The following is a 20,047-nucleotide window of genomic DNA, read 5'->3' as shown; positions in this document are numbered from 1 at the left end:
GCAGGTGCCCCTGCACTGCTGGGGGGTGGGGGTGGTGGGAGACATGGGTGGGGGCCTGGTGGAGGGTGCCCCTGGTGGATGGGGGTGCAGGGGGACATGATCAGGTGTGCAGGGTAGTCCACTGTTTTGTGGGCTGCCTGCAGGGGCCGGGGAGGGTGTACAGGGTACACCTGTGGGGGCCCACCCAGCCTATTCGCATGTGATAATTCCCACGCACCCCTGTGATACACGTACCCTGGCCAATCGCGTGTTGAACTTCCCGCTACCCCTGTAATACACGCACCCTGCCTGTTCGCGTGTGATGATTCCCGCGTACCCCTGTAATACACGTTCCCTGGCCTATCGCGTGTTCTACTTCACGCGTCCCCCTGTAATACACGTTCCCTGGCCCATCGCGTGTTGAACTTCCCGCTACCCCTGTAATACACGCACCCTGGCTGTTCGCGTGTGATAATTCCCGCGTACCCCTGTGATGCACGTTCCCTGGCCTATCGCGTGTTCTACTTCACGCGTCCCCCTGTAATACACGTTCCCTGGCCCATCGCGTGTTGAACTTCCCGCTACCCCTGTAATACACGCACCCTGGCTGTTCGCGTGTGATGATTCCCGCGTACCCCTGTAATACACGTTCCCTGGCCTATCGCGTGTTCTACTTCACGCGTCCCCCTGTAATTCACGTTCCCTGGCCAATCGCGTGTTGAACTTCCCGCTACCCCTGTAATACACGCACCCTGGCTGTTCGCGTGTGATGATTCCCGCGTACCCCTGTGATTCACGTTCCCTGCCTAGTCGCGTGTAGTACTTCCCGCGTACTCCTGATTTGGAGATTGCCCGCTTTGCTTTCCTTGTTTGCCTGCCCTGTGAAGTGGTCCGGGGTTAGCGCAGCCCTTAGCGATGATTTAGCGCTTTTGATGGCTTTTCCGTGCGCGAGGGCGTTCTTGGGGGCGTTACTGGCGCTGCTGCAGGCTCGCTGCGATTCTCTGCGCCACGGCTGTTTTGGGAGCTTGAAATCCATGAATACGCTGTGCGCGGAAATCTGTTTTAGCGCACGTGCCTGGCGCAGACTATCGCAGGCGCACGCTGTGCGCCAGCCGCGTGCGCTACTTGTGCGCTGGATTCTATGAATTACCCTGTCAATGTCTTACTTTAGAAAGATGTACTGATATTCTTTTGATATCATGGAAGGTACTTTTGCAAATAGGCACAGAAATGCAGGCCAGTGAATGTCCTTTTAGTCCTGTGTGTTTTCTCACTACACAACTATCCATATTTTGCAGCACTTTGATTTTATTTTTGTCTTTACCTTTTACATATTGATTGAGGAACACTCGTAAAGATTTGAAAGCTTTATTTGGAATGGCACACATTGATGTGCATGGCCTTTTGTATACTGGACTGTGTGGTTCTGCTGAATCGAGAGGTAATTCTGAGTTTTCAGAAGACAGTTTTGTAAGCAATGTTTCTTATTCCATGATGCCAGTATTGATTTTCTCACACCCACGTCCACTGCTATGGATGGCAAATGTGTTTGTTTGATTATGTTTGTATGCTTCTTCATTGACATATGGCTCTGTGGTTGTTGTGTGAACTCCATTCACCACCACAAACATGCAAAAAATTATTTTTGTTCACATTCCGTTTATTGTTGAGTTTCATTTGCAGTTTGGTACTTACTTTTGTTAGTGCTTTCATCTGTTTTAACAGTAATATGAACAACTTCCTTTTGAGAAGGATTGCACTGTCCACGAGTGCCTGCAGAATTAACTTTCTACGGTACGTTTTAAGGGGTGAGGATGACTTTGGTCCTCTTCTTAGTAGATTCTGAAGGACTCTGTGACAAAACATTTTTGCTAAAATGCTTTTTTTACTATGGGTTCTTCTTACACTATCAGGATTATTAGGAACATTGTTAGCTGTACTGGCAGCCGTTTCTTTGACATCACTTCTGGGTTTTGTGGTACTTTTTGATGGAGGACGTACAGTTTCGGTAGTTGAGACTCCTTTTATTATGATACCCAATTGCATTAGGTGGTTTGTACCAAGATTCTACCCTAACTCTACAACAGGTGGATGCTTACATTGGGTACCTTTATTTTTATTTGCTTTAATTCTGCGTTCCTTTCTACTGAGATGCTTTTTGGTAGGCATTCTTTGGTGTCTGTTGAGAAAAAAAATAGTCTGCTGTCCAATGTATGTGTGCTGTGTGCATGTGTGCCTAAGTGTGATGGGGAAACTCTTTGGCAAGGTGTGTCAATGCACAGTGACCTCTAACTATCATTTGGTAAGGCTACTTTACTGTTTGCATAGTAGTACAATGTGCTTTAGATTAGAGTACACAGTGCCCTACTTGTGCCGAGAACCATTATTAATAACCAAAATGGCAAAAATGTGCTACGGCCACTTATTTTGACAATCTAACCTTCTACGGATTTCCTATGTCATTTCAGTACCAAGCACACAGTCATTTGTCAGCTATTCCACCTCTTAATCTTTGTCCTATAATTGGATATTTGTAGGCAGAATGGTTTACAAATGAATGCTTCCTTTGGTGCCCAAAATAAACAAATAACCCACGCAGCCTCTTTAAGGAGAAGTTACAATATTAAGGTTGTACTGTACTTACTTTTTTGTGGAAGATGGTTTCTTCGGATATGTCGCCTGCAGTGTAGATGTTGTTGATTCTCAGGAGAGTAGTCTTCACTGTGAATTAAAAAAAACAATATCAATTACTTTGTGTGTTTGCAGCAGTCATGATACTGCAGCCTTTATTTGTACTTCTTTCGTCATACGATTCAACTTTCATGTTTCAACCCAATCCACATGCACATTACACTTCTCTCTGCGCACTCTTTATATACTACTTTCAATATGGTACTTCAAATTCCTTCAAAATATCTATCTTTTATTAGGGGTTTGGAAATGCCTTGTTCTTTACAAAGTGTACTATGCATAGGAGAGAGGTTTGTAAGCGATACAGCAACGTAGTAGATGGGCAAACTTTTTGTACTTCTTAATGCAAAGCATGATGTCCATAAATCGGGAGACCCTCCGAAGGACATGTCAGCACCACAATCGGGAGCAATTACTATTGTCATACGATCACATTGCAAGTAGCATTACTGTTGGCAGTACAGAGGACAGAACTGCGCCATTTTCACACACAAAATTAAGGTCTGCCCTAAATTATACTTCTCAACTCACATGCTTTTGGCGGGTGTCACCTGCCTTGTAAAGGGCAGACTCACCCGCCAAGCCTCCTGCACGGCCATTCATTCCAATGGGCGTGTCACCCGCCAAAAACAAAATCAGCTCATTTCACCTGCATTTCACACAAAAATGGTTGAGAGCTATGCCTAAATAGGCATGCTTGCAACGTATGTACAGGTTATGCAGAAGAAAGTAAGTAGTCATGCAAATTGTTAATGGCAAATCGGCATTCTTGCACTTTACAAGGCGGAGCGTTGTTATGTGCTTCCTATGAAAATTTACCAGCATTATTTTGTCTATTTTAAATTATAAGGCTTCCACATGTACGCTGATTAGAATGAACATACCTGTACACTATACTGATGCATGTGGTCATGCATGGAGCTGTATGTAGAAATTCTGCATGGAGCTGGGCGTAGAAATTCGCAATCCTTGCACAGTAGCTTGTGAAGTAGGTGCTTTGCAAGGGGATGCGATTTCCATTAAGAATCATCAACAGTAATTTTGAAGTCTGCAATGATGATGACAGAGTTAAAATTAGCGAGGTTCTATGTGATTGGTGGCTGATTGTGCACCCGCTAAGATGTGTCCAATGATGGACTCCCTTTTGTACCGCTGTAGAAAGGTTGGAAGGACTGGGTAAGAGTTATGTGCCGCAAGTAGGCAAAGCTTGTCCGCTGGTAGGGTGTGTCAAATACCGGTTTCTACAGCTAATCCTGCATGGAAAGACGTTTGTAGCCATCAGCCAATCAGTTGTTCACATTACTCTATTGTGTCGAAAGACGGTGCACACACTGAACATGGCAGAGGTGCAGAGGGCCTGGGTTTTGCTGCTCGGAGACATTTTTGTGCAAGGTTTAAAACACTATGCCGAGAGTAGGCATGTGGCACACCATTTCGATGTGCGAGGAGTGGTCTGGAGCGCTGACACTGATGCCAATGCTGCGGCAATTCTGCAAGTTTGCAGAGACATGCGTAGAATGACCACTTCTCATGTGGTAATTTTGCACTACAGTGCTTGCCACTTGGAGTGCCTGACTTCACATACTTTGTTGGCAGATTTGGCACAGTTGGTTGAAGCAATCATGACCATCTTCCCAACATCCAATTTATTTTTTCTGCTTTACTCCCCTGACTACAATGGACCAACACTTCTGTTTTCTGGACAGATCAAAGCATCGGGAGGTGCATCATCAATCGCGGCATGCGTGCATTCATGCTGCGAGTTGATATGTTTTTTTGTAGCCACAATAACATTGCTCCCAGCAATGCACATTACTTTGAAGGAGATGGCGTTGCACTATCCTCTTTGGGAAATGTGATGTTCTTTTGGAACATAAGGCTTGCTTTAGAGAACGTTCTGTAATGTTTGCAAGAGTAAAGCAAGGACAAAAACTACAAAAAAATGCATAAAATACCACATGTATGTACAATATGTGGCCAAAAATAAAAAATAAAACGGCTCTTCTCAGAGCCTACCTTTAAGGGGAAAAAGGGGATTAGTACTTTAATGTACCGTCGTCACGGTCTGCTCCTCTACATGTCCGCGAACATGGCGGTAGTTAACTGCCAGCACATATCACCACCGGGGACTGAAGAGTGGAGCTGCATGTAAATGAGAATGAGCGGCGCTAGGGATTGGTCCATAAAGTTCAGTAGGTGTGTTCTGATGAACGTACTTTAGTAAGACCGTCTTCTCCCTCACAGGACACCACACAGCCATGGCATTCCATGCTCGAAAACAGATTGGGCCTCATTACAGGTCAGGCGGTCCGGAATTAACCGTGTTGGTAAACCCGCAGCCACTGTTAATTCCGGACCGCCCGATCCCGAGTCCTGCAGGCGGGAGGTGATCTTCCCACCAGGTCTGACCTGGCGGGTTGAACACCTCCCGCCTGCAGGTGGACGTGGAAGCACCAGCACCATCACCAGATGGTGCTGGTGTTTCCACTTCCCCATTCCCATTGAGTCCTGTGGGACTCAATGGGAATGGGGATTTACCGAATTCCGCCTCTGTAATTCCCAGGACACCAGGGCTGTAATGCCCTGGTAATTCCGGGAGTCACAGAGGCGGATTGGTAATACGAGTCCGGCGGTAACCAGGCAGTTTTACCGCCGCGGTTACTGCCGGACTCGTAATGAGGCCCATTGTCTGGATTGTGGGAGACTCATGGTTGAAGGTGCATGCCGAAAGCTGCAGTTTATCTACAAATCTCAGATTTCCCCATGCAGAAGTGCACTGGCATGGCGTGCGCGGCATGAGATGGCTGGACTTGGTGCCTCTTTGTGTTACTTTACAGAGAGAGCTTCCTCCAGATATACTCATCATTCATTTTGGTAGAAACAGTTTAGGCCCTGCAAAAATTAACATTACAGTACATTTTATAGGGCGAATGACACAACTAACATAGGATACTACGTTGATCCCGGATTGGTCAGTCCATGCGGTGCCTTGGGTGTGGGTGGCATCTTGTCCTCCGGGTTGGTTGCTTGATTGGTGGGAGGATGGACGTCAGACATCTGTGCTCCGACTGGGTGAAGGTCAGGTCGCTGCGAAGCAGGGTGGTCACTAACTAAGCTAACATAATATATTTTCAAATGCATGCACTAAATAACAATTGTTCAAAATCTTTCAGTAATTTATCATGTATCTATAGAAGTCACACGTATATCTATACTATCAATTACATTGGATTATACAGGTCTTGGGTTAAGGGTCTTCACCACTATAATACACTGGTCGTAGTGTGGGTCTGTGCTCACAAGAATCTCTGGTATGTGGCATTTGTTAGTGGTAGGCAATGATATAATGTAGCAGGGGTCTAATGTTAGTTGGGGATCTGTTGGATGGGCATCTTGGCGTGGTCAGTGGTCTGGCACATGAAAGGAATACCTTGCAGGGGCACAGGGTCACAATAGCAGTAAGTTTCCACTGGCGAGGGTGCAGGGACAAGCACACGTTTGTGGAGATGAACGAGCTATGTGCTTAGCTCACACTGGTTCACATGCAGGACAGTGATCTCAGCGGAAGAGTGATGTGTTACATTCATTATTTGTTGCAAATACCTCCGGCTTCAGCGTGAGAATGGAGCCGCAGAGTTTTCCAGTCAGAGTGGAAACGATGGTGGGGGCCATGTGCCCTGCGCACCTGGTCGTTGCGAGAAAGGGATGAGAAGCGTTTTGTACTATCGCAGTGAGGCCTAGTTACCAAGATGGAGTCGAAAGGGGGTTCAAAAATTGATAACCTGTGTCCTGCTCAGTGGTCTCATCTACTCGAAAGTCAACCAAAGTTGGCATTGCATAAAGGCAAGGGACAAACCCACTACTGGAGGCACTTGGTCCAAGTTTTGTACTGAGAAGTAAAGGATGCGAGGGGCCTGCTGGCCCCTTGCTCCCACACATTAGCCTACCATAACTCCCGAATTTCAGGGGTTTTTAGATTGTGCTTTTAATCATAATGTCCTTCTTACAGAGTTTTTGTACAGAATGGCATAGGTTTTTAATAGGGCAACTTAACCATAATGTCCCTTTAACAAAGTTGTTTTTTTTAGTTTTATATATATAGTGACAAAACATTGTTCAAGGGACATTCAGCATCATCACGAGTTGGGCGGTATCCCGACAGGGATACCACCCATTTTTTATGTGCGTTACCGTCCAACCCTCTGACAGTATTACTGTTGGATCACGGGTTGGGCGGTAACTATAATTCCCCATTCCCCATTGGGTCCATTGTACAACCACCACTATTACCGTGTGGTAATTGTGCCAAAAATTGACATTTTTTCAGTGCATTTACCCCATCTTAGAGCTGGAGATAAATGCTGCCAGCTCCAGATTGGGTGGCCCCATAAATGCAGTGGTAATTTCGTTACTGCCTCATTTAAGGGCTACCGGCCAATTTATGATGAGCCCAATTATGTTTAAGTTGCAATAATAAAAACATATGACGACCACCAATCATGGTTAAGACTAATACCAATGAAGCCACAGACAGTGCCCCCAATCCATGGAGCACAGACTACGGCCATGTCTTAGTCCCCAATAAGCAAATAAGAGTAGACATTTGTCCTTTTTTAGGGCCAGGCCCTACCGTCCAGGGACCAAAGTTACGTCACCATATTTTGTACATACATTTTGACACTTTGAAAAAACTAAAACACAACAGATTTTCAAAGCATGCTTTTTTTGTCCTTGCTGATGATCCTCATGCAAGTTTGCTGCAAACCTGTCTAGCACTTCGGACCATAGAGAAAAGCAGAATATTTGTATTCTATTCAACTCTATCCCTATTTTGAAAATGTTAACACATACCAGGTCCCTGGTGACATGCCCAGTGTAACCCCATTGCGAGTCCGTGGTGGCCATGACCATACCCTGTACAATTTGCCCACTCTCATTGGCACCAGGCTAACCTCAGGCACCAAAGGTATATCACTATTTTTGCACTTGTTCTTGCAGTGGGCCAGGCCCATTGCCCACTTTAACCAAATACCCGGCCCCTGGTGGCAATGCCAAATTTAATCCTATAGCCGGACCTTGGTGGCTGTGGGTAGCTGCCAGATTGCCCAAACAATCTGGCCTCTTGCAACAGCCACAGGCACCAAAGTTATTGAACTATTACTGTACTGACTTTTTGACACTTTTCAAAAAATAAAACACAGGACAGGACAAAATTAACGCTTCTGTTTGCTTGATTTTACAAGTATGAATTGCTAAAACCAGTCTAGTACTAGTTTCTTCTATTTGACGTTTCTGTCTTTTTGTGTGTTGCACCCTGATACCTACGCGTCCATGGACTGCGCATTATAAATGCTTAGAGTAAAGTAAAGTAAAGATTTGCAAAGCATGTTTTTGGGTCGTGCCAATGCTCATCGCACACGTTTGCAGCCAATCCGTCCAGCACTTCGTGCTGTAGCCAAGAGCAGATTATTTTTTTTCCATTCAAGCCAATTCCAATTTTGAAAATTATTGGTTCACCCCTTCAATTCTGCCCCTCTTGACAAAAAACCTTCCAACTTTGAACATTCAAAGTTGGTTCAATAATCGTTTTGAAAACGTGTGTGTGGATTTGGCGAAAGACACCAAAGTTATAAGGAATCCAAAAGAGGTGTGACCCCCCCATTCTAATTTTGGCCCTGCTTAATGAAACAGACCAAACTTTGCAACAACATTCAAATTTGGGTGTATGTATTCCAAAATGTCTTCCTTTTTCGTTGAAAGGCGCCAAAGTTATAATCCGTCTAATAACTGCTCATCAACGCTGTAATGAACACATATGCATGGATGTCCTTGAACACTAATCGAGTTTGCGAACATCACAGCAATGTCACCGAATACCCAATTTTTTGCTTTTTCTTGACTTATCCCCCTCATCCTTATTACCCCTCAATTCCCCAGAGATAGTTTCATTTGTTTGACAAATGTAATGCTGTGTTTTTAAATATGTTTTCGCTGCATTATTTGCAGACTGCGGACACAGTTTGCAAATCCAAAATGGCGTCTGTTTTAAATGTTTTGATGCACATGTTTTTAATTTGCCAATCAGTGGATGTGCATGATGTCCATGAACCTACGGAGCTCCCTGATTGGATCAGAGGCATCACCGGACAGTGAACCAGGAAGTGAGTCTGCGGACCTGCTGTATATATCATACATTTTTGTGGACCTACTTTTTGACCATGTTTAATAAATCTACTGGACAGATTAACACCACATTTGCAAAAGCTCACTTTTGGGAACAGACCACCGCTCTTCGTGCAAGTTTGCTGCAAATCAGTCCAGCTGTTTAGGCTGTAGCCACAAGCATGTTTCTTGTCTATTTAAGTCTGAGTCGCTCCCGCATATCCTGTAAAATATTCAAAATATATTAAATATATCTATGTTTATATTTTTTTAAAGGAATGTTATAGTTGCAGTGCAAAATCGAAAAACCAAAGAATTTTGCCAGTTATTGTAAGCTATGCTATATATGTAATGGTTCTAAACAAAAACTCTTACCAGCGTTGAGAGGGTAGTAAACTGAATTTGCTCAAGGAGCTTTTGGGACGTTGTCTGTTGTTCTCCAAAACAAATGCAGCTTTCTCAACCATGCCTTCATGCCTTCATTCCCAAGGGTTTGAACATGTTAGAGTGGAGCTAGTTTGCGTGTGCTCTCGATGCTCCAGGATTCTGTAATGCTCTTTGTTGCTTCGACAGCGTCTCTTGATTGAAGCGCGCCACCTAATCCTCTATAAATCTGTTACTCTAATGAGATTACAGACCTTGGCTCAATATCTTGAAGCTGCGTTTAATTAAAACCAACACAGATCTGTCCTTTTTCTATCTACCGCCAACCCCCATTCTGCCTCCTCTTTCTATCTCGGACATTTTAAAACGAGGTTGTGCAATACTGATATTATACTACCGTGCAAAGATTCATTAATATTTACAGAGATTTAGAAAGTTATACATTCTAGCATACATTATGAATGAATCATCGTGTTACTTAGATGTAATACTGAATTCAAATTACCCATGGTGCTGGCGTGAGCAGAAGCTATAATACATTTTAAGAACCTTTGACCGAGGCCACTGAGTTCTCCATGGAATTGACAATGCTTGCCAATTTGGCACTAGTTTTCAGTTTGGGAATGGGCATCATTGCTCACTAGCTTAGAGTTATGTCTATTTCATGGACTAATACATTCGTACAGTGCCGGTGGCGAGCAATTAGGCCTCTTTTATGGCTGCGTGATGGATTGTTGAATTTCTGTGACATGAAACAGAACGTTTTCCTTACTTCACAAGCAGAGGCACGCAGCAAAGATATACCACGAATCCCAACCACAAGCCAGATTCGGACTGGCAGAGCAAAGGCGACATTCCCGAAGGTCCAACCGAACACTATGTCGGCCAGTTTTATGTTGCAATGTGTGCTTGGATATTGACCTAGTTTTCTATTTTAGGCCAATGTTACCAGTCATATGTGATTTAAAAGCACAATTTGTCACAACTCTTAGCAAAAGCGCACCCCTAAACAGTTTGTCACGAGAACTCATCATGCGAGACTCAGACATATAGACATGCTTCCTAGGTACATTGTTTGTCCCTGCCAAACCCTGCTGACAGCCTGTGTCTTTACATCTATGGCCTACAACCTGGAGGATTTGTGAAATGAATGTAAGGCGCGTGTTCATGACTTATTGACCAGTTGGATCAGATGTGTATGTATGTGATATAGCCCAGTGAGCGTTTTACACACAATATATTTGCTGTGTCTCAGCTCTGCATATTGCTAGTGAACAACTCAAACATGTTTAACACAATCAGACACACCCAGGGGAAGAGGGAACACCAGCATTAGCTGTGTACAGATAGTGGCATGCACTTGCACTTGGTTTGCCATTTGTTTCACCATGGTTATTTTTTAAGGATTCCGATGTGATGAACTTGCTAGGAACTAAATTGCAATGAAAGGCCTGGGCTACAATACAAGAATTGGAGCCTTCATATTAGATTGATAAAAAAACAAGATAATTGATACCTTAAAAACATTCTAAGGAAGTCTGTGCATTATTCTCGCAAGGCTACCGCAACACAAATGCGGTCAAACTCCCAAAACTAGCGGAGTTCTGGGAGAGAAAACATTGAAATGAGAAGCAGGGCAGCCCACAAACCACAATGGAGTGATATACGTTGCATCCCGTTTATACGCACATCTAAATACTGAGGCTGTCAGAATAAGCATGTGAGGATCATGGTCGTAAAAGAAATTAACGTTAGGAGTGTTGTTAAAAAAGGTAATGATCACCTAGCTCAGTGAGAATTATGTACTTTGTGTTTCAAGCAAACAATACCTTTATCACAGACATATTTGTCAAAGATTCTTATGTTCCCAACATTCTGTTTGTATGCAAAGGAACCAGGAGCCCTCATTTGTGCTATCAATTTTTCTATGTCCCTTTCTCATAGTAGTGCTTGAAAGAGCATAATACATGTGCATAAAACTGCACATTTTGCAATGATAATCGTACATACTATTTTTATTTTATTGGCTATTCATGGTTATAAAAAAAAAAACCTTTAAGCCATTAAATCCATCATCTAAAAAAAAAAACTTGTTAATCCATATCCCATGTAAAAGAAGTTCCTTTAGTTTACCATCTGTCCAGTTCTCCAGTTGAAGTTTTTGATACTTCAATCATCTTAAAGATTGCGACAACCAATTTAACAAATACCATTGTAATTGAAACTCGTTCACCTGCTAGTAATACAATATTTGTACAATAACTTTCTTAACTATCTGAATGGATGCAATCAAAAGATCAAATTCACTTTAGAAATTGGAACACCAGAAGTGAATTTTCTAGATGTGAAGATTATCCCAATAAACAACCAAATACAAACAACGATCTTCAGAAAACCAACCAAAGTTAATAATAGCTTACATTACACTAGCCACCATCCACAACATCTCAAAAACAACCTTCCACTAAGTCAACTTCTAAGAACCAAGTGTATAACTTCTGAAGAAGCAACACGCAATCAAGCTGAAAATGATCAAATGAAATGTTTTCAGGAAAGAGGCTTCCCAGAACAAATCCTTAATGAAGCATCTCGCAAGTGTGCATTGAAGAACAGGACAAAGTAACGCCAAGATCAACAGAAAAATAACCAGGACAAACATCCAATAATCTATTTGTCTCAGTATTCACTATAAAGTGCACAAATTAAAAGAATATTGACAAAGAACTGGAAAGTCACAAGATTAGACCCACAATTAAGCACCCTCTTTCCAAAAACCGCCCCTAACGGCATATAACAGGGTAAGAAACTTAAAAGATTCATTGGTCAATGCAGAAAGAGTAAACAAGTCGAAACACCAATTTCTTGGTAAACCCAAGAAAGGGACATTCCCTTGCCTGAATTGTTGCCATTGCAACAATGTACAAAAGGGCAACAACCTCTGACATCCTTACACAGGACAAAAAATTGAACTACGAGACTACGCAACATGCAAAACTAAATTGGCCATCTATGCATTTATCTGCCTTGAGGTCAATATTAAGTAGGACAAACATCCAGAAGGGTCAAAGACAGGATCAGTGAACACAAGTCAAACATACGTACAAAAAATGCAAAATCCCCAGCATCCAGACACTTTTTGACTAAACATCATACTATCTCACAATTGAAATTTGTAGTCCTAGAAACAGTCACTAGACCACCTAGAGGAGGTAATTTACAACAAATAGTGTCTTGTGGAGAAATGTTCTGGATTCACAAATTAGAATCACTCGAACCAAAAGGGATGAATGAGGAATTTTCCTTAAATGTTTTTCTGTGAGGGATGGGCTACGTCTGTAAAGAATGTTGTGATCATGAAGTTGCATTATCTAACATATTAGAGAATGTTTTCCTCAAGAGACCAGTACATGTTTGTTGAAACCGGACTAATCATAATTTGTTTCATTAAATTACTATTGTTTAATTTTTTAAAGATGTATTATTTTGGGATGACCACCACTAGCATTTTTTTGTAATTTTTTGTAATGCATTGAATGAACCACCTTTTTTCGTAATACACTGTATAAGAACAACTCCTCTTATAGTGTTATCACACTACAACATGTTAAGGAAGGGGTGAGATGATTAATACCAATGTGGACTAATAGGTACATCATACTACCTCATAACCACTTATATGACCATACACTGCTTTCCTCATGTGTTTTACAGTAATATCAGTACATCAAAATGCCATCTGCGCCATAATCAACCACAATCTAAGTGATGTGATTACAAATTGTTCTCTTTAGAAGAGTGTTGCCAATACATTAGTCTATCGGTATATCAACGTGCCATCTGCGCCATAATTACCCGCAATCTAAGTGATGTGATTACGAATTGTTCAATTTATAATGTAGTGTTGCCCGCACTACATTTTCCATCAGCCTTTCTCCCACGTGAATAGGTACTGTTTATACAACTGTCTGCACATATAATACAATGCTAAAGTAGATAAATGATAAGAAATCACTAGTATATAATAAAACATTGATTAGACATGTAAGTGGTTTCAACCCAGCACTCGATCTAAGTCAATACCTAGCGTGTGATGCCCAGCTGGACCCCTTATTTATATATTTTTATGTCTAAAGTTCTTTTATTTCTGAATGATGTACCCTTATATCACACCGCTCTCTTTGTTTGAATCCCCCCGGTCTCACTGAACCAAGAAGAAGGTTGTTTTGCAAAGTTAAAAGATTTATTTGATGTATTTGAACAAGATATATATATATATATATATATATATATATATATATATATATATATATATATATATATATATATATATATATATCACACTTTTATGAATTTGAACAATACCTAGATATCACACTATTAATATTTATAAAATGATCAGCGTTGGGTGATATTACAATCACCAATCTCTTTAATCAATAGGAGTATGGATGAGAAGAATAATGTAGCATGGAATAAAACTTTGTGTGGGTTCAATGAAATGCAAGGATAGGAAATTAATGCAGCACAGAAATAAAACCTGATATTAATTCATGTAAAATGCAATGTAATCACTCTTTCCCCTGATACTACTCAATCCCGCCCAATATGCAATATAGAGATGGAAGGAGAGTAAACAGTTTTCAGGAATATACACACTCAACAAATGCAAGTTCAATCCCAATTCCCCCAGCAAGCTTAGAGAGAAACAGGAATGATTTCAAAACAGGTCAACTGCTTTTGAATGTGATTTTAAATGAATGGGAAAAATGCTAAAAATGAATTTAATTCTCTAAATGGGATTCAAAACTAGTGGGAGCCTCTTTGGATAGCTTCAGGTAAACACAAGCAATGATGGTTGAATGACTGGCAGATTGGAAACTGAATTCAGAGGTTGAATGCAAGAAATAGCTATTTTACATGTGATGAAATTTAGCCAAATGCAGATTCGCAGCAAACTTTTCAGCGCGCGAGAATCATGAGTATAGAAAAAATAAAAGCTGAGGATGTTAGCTTCAATCGGACATTTAAATTTAGATTCTACCACGTATGGTTCAAAAGTTACAGGTACAGTTAAAGGTCGATTTTTCTCAAAAAGAGTCAAGATTTTCAACTGAAAGATTCGCTTTTGAATTACAAACAAGAATTTCTTAACACTATAGGAGGCTATGAAGATTGAAGATACCCAACGGACAGCCACCAGAACAGCGCCGCCTCCGCTCTGACTTTTGCCCGCCAAGACACTTGTCCTTCTTCAGCAATATATTAGCGCAAAGATGAATGTATCACTACAATTAACAAAGGACTATATGGATGAGGGAAAGATTCAGAAAAGACAAAAGAGATTCTACAATGCAGTCTGGATATGTTGGAATGGGTTGGATGGGATTACTTAAAGATAAGAGATTGGCTATGGACAATTCTATGCTAAATAGTCACAACTATGGTTTTGGAATAGGCCCGTCAAAGATCTGGTCAAAGTTTTTGGACTGGAATTCTGCTAGCCTACCAGACAGGTTTAAGGCGCTTAGTTCTGCCCTCAGCACGGCACTCTGTCTCTGCACGGCCCTCTGGACTGGATCTGATGGGTTGGTTCTGGAGTTTACAGCTATCTGGTTTCAGCTCTGCTCTACTGGTTTGGATCTCTGGGTTCAGGTGAGAGTTCTTGGCAAGAAGCAGAAAACAGCACATCCAGGCTGTTCAATTTTTGGAAGTCTGGGGTGAAAATCAGGTTGCAAGATTTTAAAGGCCAAGCTGGGACGGGTTCAGCTTTGGAGTTGGGCCTTCTGCTTTCAGAATTCTGTAGTATGGGATCTGGGTTCTCGTGCAGAGCACTTCACCAGTAAATCAGTTGATGGGTGAATGTGTGTGTGTCTAGGTCCCAAACAGTCCCTTTTTATCTATTTTCCAAAGGGCTGGATAGGCTGATTATACTAAGCCCACCCTCTAGGGATCCGATTGGTCAAAGTATTTTCCCTCTCCTGATTTGAGAAGGAAATCAGAGTGCCATGATGTGTCATGATGACTCTGTGTTTATGGTCCAGGGAAAAACCTCCCCTTTGTTTCTACACAGAAAATCTATTTTTCATATAAAGCATATCTACAATATCACCAACTTGCTAATAATACATATTCACATCACAGATTGAACAGAGCACGTATCCGTCCGAGTCCCATCTTCTTGAGAGTTTTGGTTAAAAATTGACAGTTTTTCATGCTGTTGGTTGGTTAACCAGTGTCAGATCTGTACACATTGTTCCACATACATGCACAAGACATCTGGGCATAACCCTGTAAATTTTCATATTCATAGCATTATCACAATTGCCACAATATCAACATTTTAATGGTCCAGTCTCTGAATATCGCACAGGGTTCAGAGAAGTTTCAAATTGTGGGCGGCATTTTTATATTAACAACCTATAAAACACAGATCTTTCCAAATTGTTCACAGTTTTCTATGAGTCTTTTTCCAAAAACATATTTCCTTGAAATTTCAGATACACATATCAGTCTAGCTCTGCCTCCAAGGTATGGCTAGACCAGAGTTACCTGAGCCTCTCTTCCTTTAGCAGTTGATTTCTATTGATGCCCGAATTTGCATTTCCTTTCAGTCAAGGGAGCCTTTTGTCTCTACTCAGAGCAACATGCCAAAATGTCCTCCCACTTCCCTTCACAACTCAATGCCAGTTCCTGAGCAGAGAGCAGGAGGAACATTCCTTTGTTTGGGGAGAAGCTGTGGAATGTCTTTGAAGTCCAGTGTAGCTGCCATTAGTTCACTTTAAAACACTGTTTAAAAAGGGCTTTTCTAAAATACAATTTACATTTTCTACAAATATCCACATACATCTCTTCATTCCAGTCTTTTTAAAACATATAAATTGAATTGGAGCAACCCATATTATTATTGATGGCAAGTCTCTTCTTTTCTACAATTTTATTTAAGACACAAATTTTAAACTGACAGTATAAATAAATGACAGTTTTGACACAGGCGAGCGGCGGGACTGCGCCCATATTCTGACATATTTTCCCAAGCAAGCACCCTTTTGAATGGGGATATTTTTGTGATGAAAGGTACTTCTCCTGTCATGGTGCTTAAGGGGATTCTTTAAATAAAGTGATGTTTAACACCCAACAAGGATATTGGATCTTTTCTGATGTTTGGGAACCATGATTTTGCACTTTTCAACAGCCAAGGAAAAACAGATTTTAAAGCACTTCTTGGTTTTCCTTTGGAATGTAGCACTTCCTTTTCAAGTAGTTTCATTACACTCTGTGGCAGCCCCATGCCAGGTTTTGGCAGTGTGGTCTCCTGTTTTACCACTGACATAGGCAAAATGTATTGGTGGCCTATTTTTCAGGTTTCCCTGCGCACTTCTCACAGATTTTTTGTGCACATAAGGCTTTTCGGCAGCCATTCTGTTGTTTTTTGATGAAAGCAGCACACAGTGATGTTGTAGGGCATAGACTAGTGGGTCAGGACACCCCACAGACAATTAGCTATTAATGCAGATCACTTTGAATATCATTGTGCGCTTCTGCACTACGATTCCAACAATCCAATCACAACAAACCAACACAGCATGTTGAAACACACGCTGTACAAAGCCGAGTTGCTTGTCAACCACCACACTTTGTGCCTGGTGGGTGGAACTCTCCAGAAAGCGGCTGGTAGTACACAAATACATAGGCGAGGAACATCACTTGAGTAAGTAGCACATCAGATTATGAAATTCAAACTCCTTAGAATGCGCAAGAATAAGAGAGTAATATATGTATTTTCCATCAGATCTGGACATACACGATCGACACGCACATTGTCACTAAGCTTGGTTGCTTGGCAACTACTACACTTTACGCCTAATGGATGGACATTTCCATAACGGAGACAGTAGAACACAGACGTGAGCAACATAACCAGAGTGAGTATTATGATACATTAGAAATTTAAACGGTCATAGTAAGAATCTCGAACTCCAAAGAATGTTTTAGCAGAAGGAAGTTATATATGTTTGTTTCCATTAGATTTGGACATACAAGATCAAGCATATACACTGGAAGCACAAGACTGGAAACAGAGATACTAGTTGATTTGCTACCCGACGTGCACTAAATAGGGGAGCTTAAGTTTATATTTATTGCTCGCATTTACCTACATATAACAATATGTCTAATATGGCATTGAAATTCAGTTACCCACATTACAGGGAATCACATAACCTTGCACATTAAGAGACTACTGGATTGACCCTATTGGTATATGTCTGACAACTCTGCAGAAGCAAACACCTGCCAGTATCAGGTAAACGAGATTGCATTACTCACAAATACAATTAGTTTTTACAAAAGAGTAGTACAGTAATTGGTCTCTATAATTTACAGGTACTGGAACGTCCCAGTCATCACACTCAAACGCCTGCGCCTATTACCACACATTGGTAAAGAATAATAAGTCTGAGAACATAACTATTGATATAGAAGAAGGAGGAAGAAATCAAGTGTTAATAATTGACATTGAAAAAATTGATTTGCTCCTGAAGAAGATAGTTATTCTCTTGAAACGTGTTGCTTTTCAATCTGAATTTATGATTTAGTTGTTATGTATTATGTTTTAAATGTATGTGTTTTGAAACATTGATGAAGAGTTTGGAATATGTATGATTATGAATACTACATTATTTTCTTTGAAAATATTTACTAATAAATTTTCATTGAGTTGAATCCTAAGATACATTGGTTTACAAGCAAGAGTTATAAAATTGTTTTTGAGTTATGATATATTTAATCTAGAGCACAAAAGAACTTCGGTCCAGGGAAACCAGTAATTAAACTGTGATTGGATTTTCCCAATACTTACAGTTGTGCAGGGGATGAGAGTTCCCATGAATTATGGGCATTCCATTATTTGCATTATTACATTGACTTTCGATACCAGAGTCATTACCTTCTCCCACGCACCCTTGACTTAAGTTAATCACAAGTGAGCATTAGGAGCTCCAAATAATTGAATTGTTCACATCAGTATCCATTTAAATATGGCGTGCTTGACTCCATTGGCAATTTAGTGCATCAAGGACAAAGCCTGGTGTAAGAACATCCAACAAGCTCTATCAAACAAAATAGCTCACTTGCAAGCCAAGATAGAATCTAAAAAAGCTAACCTCGCCCACAAAGACCACTCTCGCAATGAACATAGCTCTCCCCGACCAGACTTCCCCCTTCCACTTCTCCCCAGTCACAGAGGACAAAGTAGTTAACATAATTGCTAGCCTCAAACCTTCTAATTGTCAAGTTGACCTGTGCCCTGACCCAGTCATCAAGGATGGGGCTAGAGACCTAGCTCCATTCATCACTACCCTGATCAATTCATCATTTAAGAACTCATCTGTCCCTAACAAACTTAAAGAGGTGTGCATCCTACCACTACTCAAAAAACCCAATCTAGACCCCAATATACCGACCAACTATAGACCCATCATGACTGTCCCTTTTCTCCTAAAAATACAAGACAGAGTGGCATACCTCCAAATACACCAAGATTTGGAAGACAACAACCTCTGAGGCCTGCGACAATCTGGCCTTAGACCCAGGCATGGGACGGAAACAGCCCTCTTGGACCTAAAAATCCAAATGTATGAAGCTAAAGACAAGGGCAAATTGGACATCTTGCTCTTGTTGGATCTGTCTGAAGCCTTCGACTTGGTCGACCATCAAATTCTGACCAAACACCTCTCTTCGGCTGCGCATTCTCCCAGAATGCCAACAATTGGATTTGTGTCCGACAGAATGACAGAGTCTTTGTCCCTTCGGCTGTGGCTGACCCCATCCCAATCCAATGTGGAGTCCCCCAAGGATCTTGTATTTCCCCCATGCTTTACAATATCTTTACCAAGCTCCTCTTCGACCACCTAGATGACCTGGGTGTCACATATACTTACTATGCTGACGATACCCAGGTCCCCATCACATTCACCGGGTACTATGAGAAAGATGTTGCAAAACTAAATGAAATCCACCTTGAAATCCAAGCATAGATGGCTACCCACAGCCTTTGTTTAAATGACAGCAAGACTGAACTGCTTATCGTGGGCACCCAGGCCCATCTTAATAAACTCAACCCAGGTACCAGTCTTTCAACATTGATGGCAACATTATAAAAGTCTCAAAAGAAGTCAAAACGCTGTGTGTGTATCTCGACTCCACACTCTCACTTAAAAAACACATAAACACCACTATCTCATCAACTGCTTATACTAATAAACTTATCAATGCCTGTAAACCATTTGTATCCACCAACAGCTGCCTCACACTGGCTAGGGCTCTGATTCTTTCCAGATTGGATTATTGCAACACACTCTTCCTTGGCTTCACCAATCACAATTTGAACAGATTACAGCTTCTTCAGAATAATGCCCTCAGATGTGCCCTTAATCTTCTGCGCAAGGCCCACATCTTCACCTTCAGAAAGGAAGCTCATTTGCTTCCTATTTGTGACAGAATCAAACTACGCTCACTCGTCATTTCACATAAATGTCTCCTGGGAAATAGTTCTGCAATGCACAAGGAATTTGTGGATCTGACTAGTAAATTAAGCCTGTAAATGGTGAATGAATTATCTAAATGTAATTAAGCCCAGATCACTTACATCAGTACTTCTTCTTTAGGGGATGGAAGGAAAGAGCCACATGATAATTATACCATGAGCTCACCAGCCCAAAGTTCATCTTATAAACCAAATACAGCAGTTGGTGCTGGTCTAGAAAGCAATGAATCCACTAAAAAAGATTCAGCCCTTGATTTCCTATTGATGTTTTTTTTAAAATGTGCCCCT

The sequence above is a fragment of the Ambystoma mexicanum genome, chromosome 3q, assembly GCF_040938575.1.
Source record: "Ambystoma mexicanum isolate Mex_15411 chromosome 3q, UKY_AmexF1_1, whole genome shotgun sequence".
NCBI classification, from domain to species: Eukaryota; Metazoa; Chordata; class Amphibia; order Caudata; family Ambystomatidae; genus Ambystoma; species Ambystoma mexicanum.
This window is presented reverse-complemented; position numbering follows the sequence as displayed.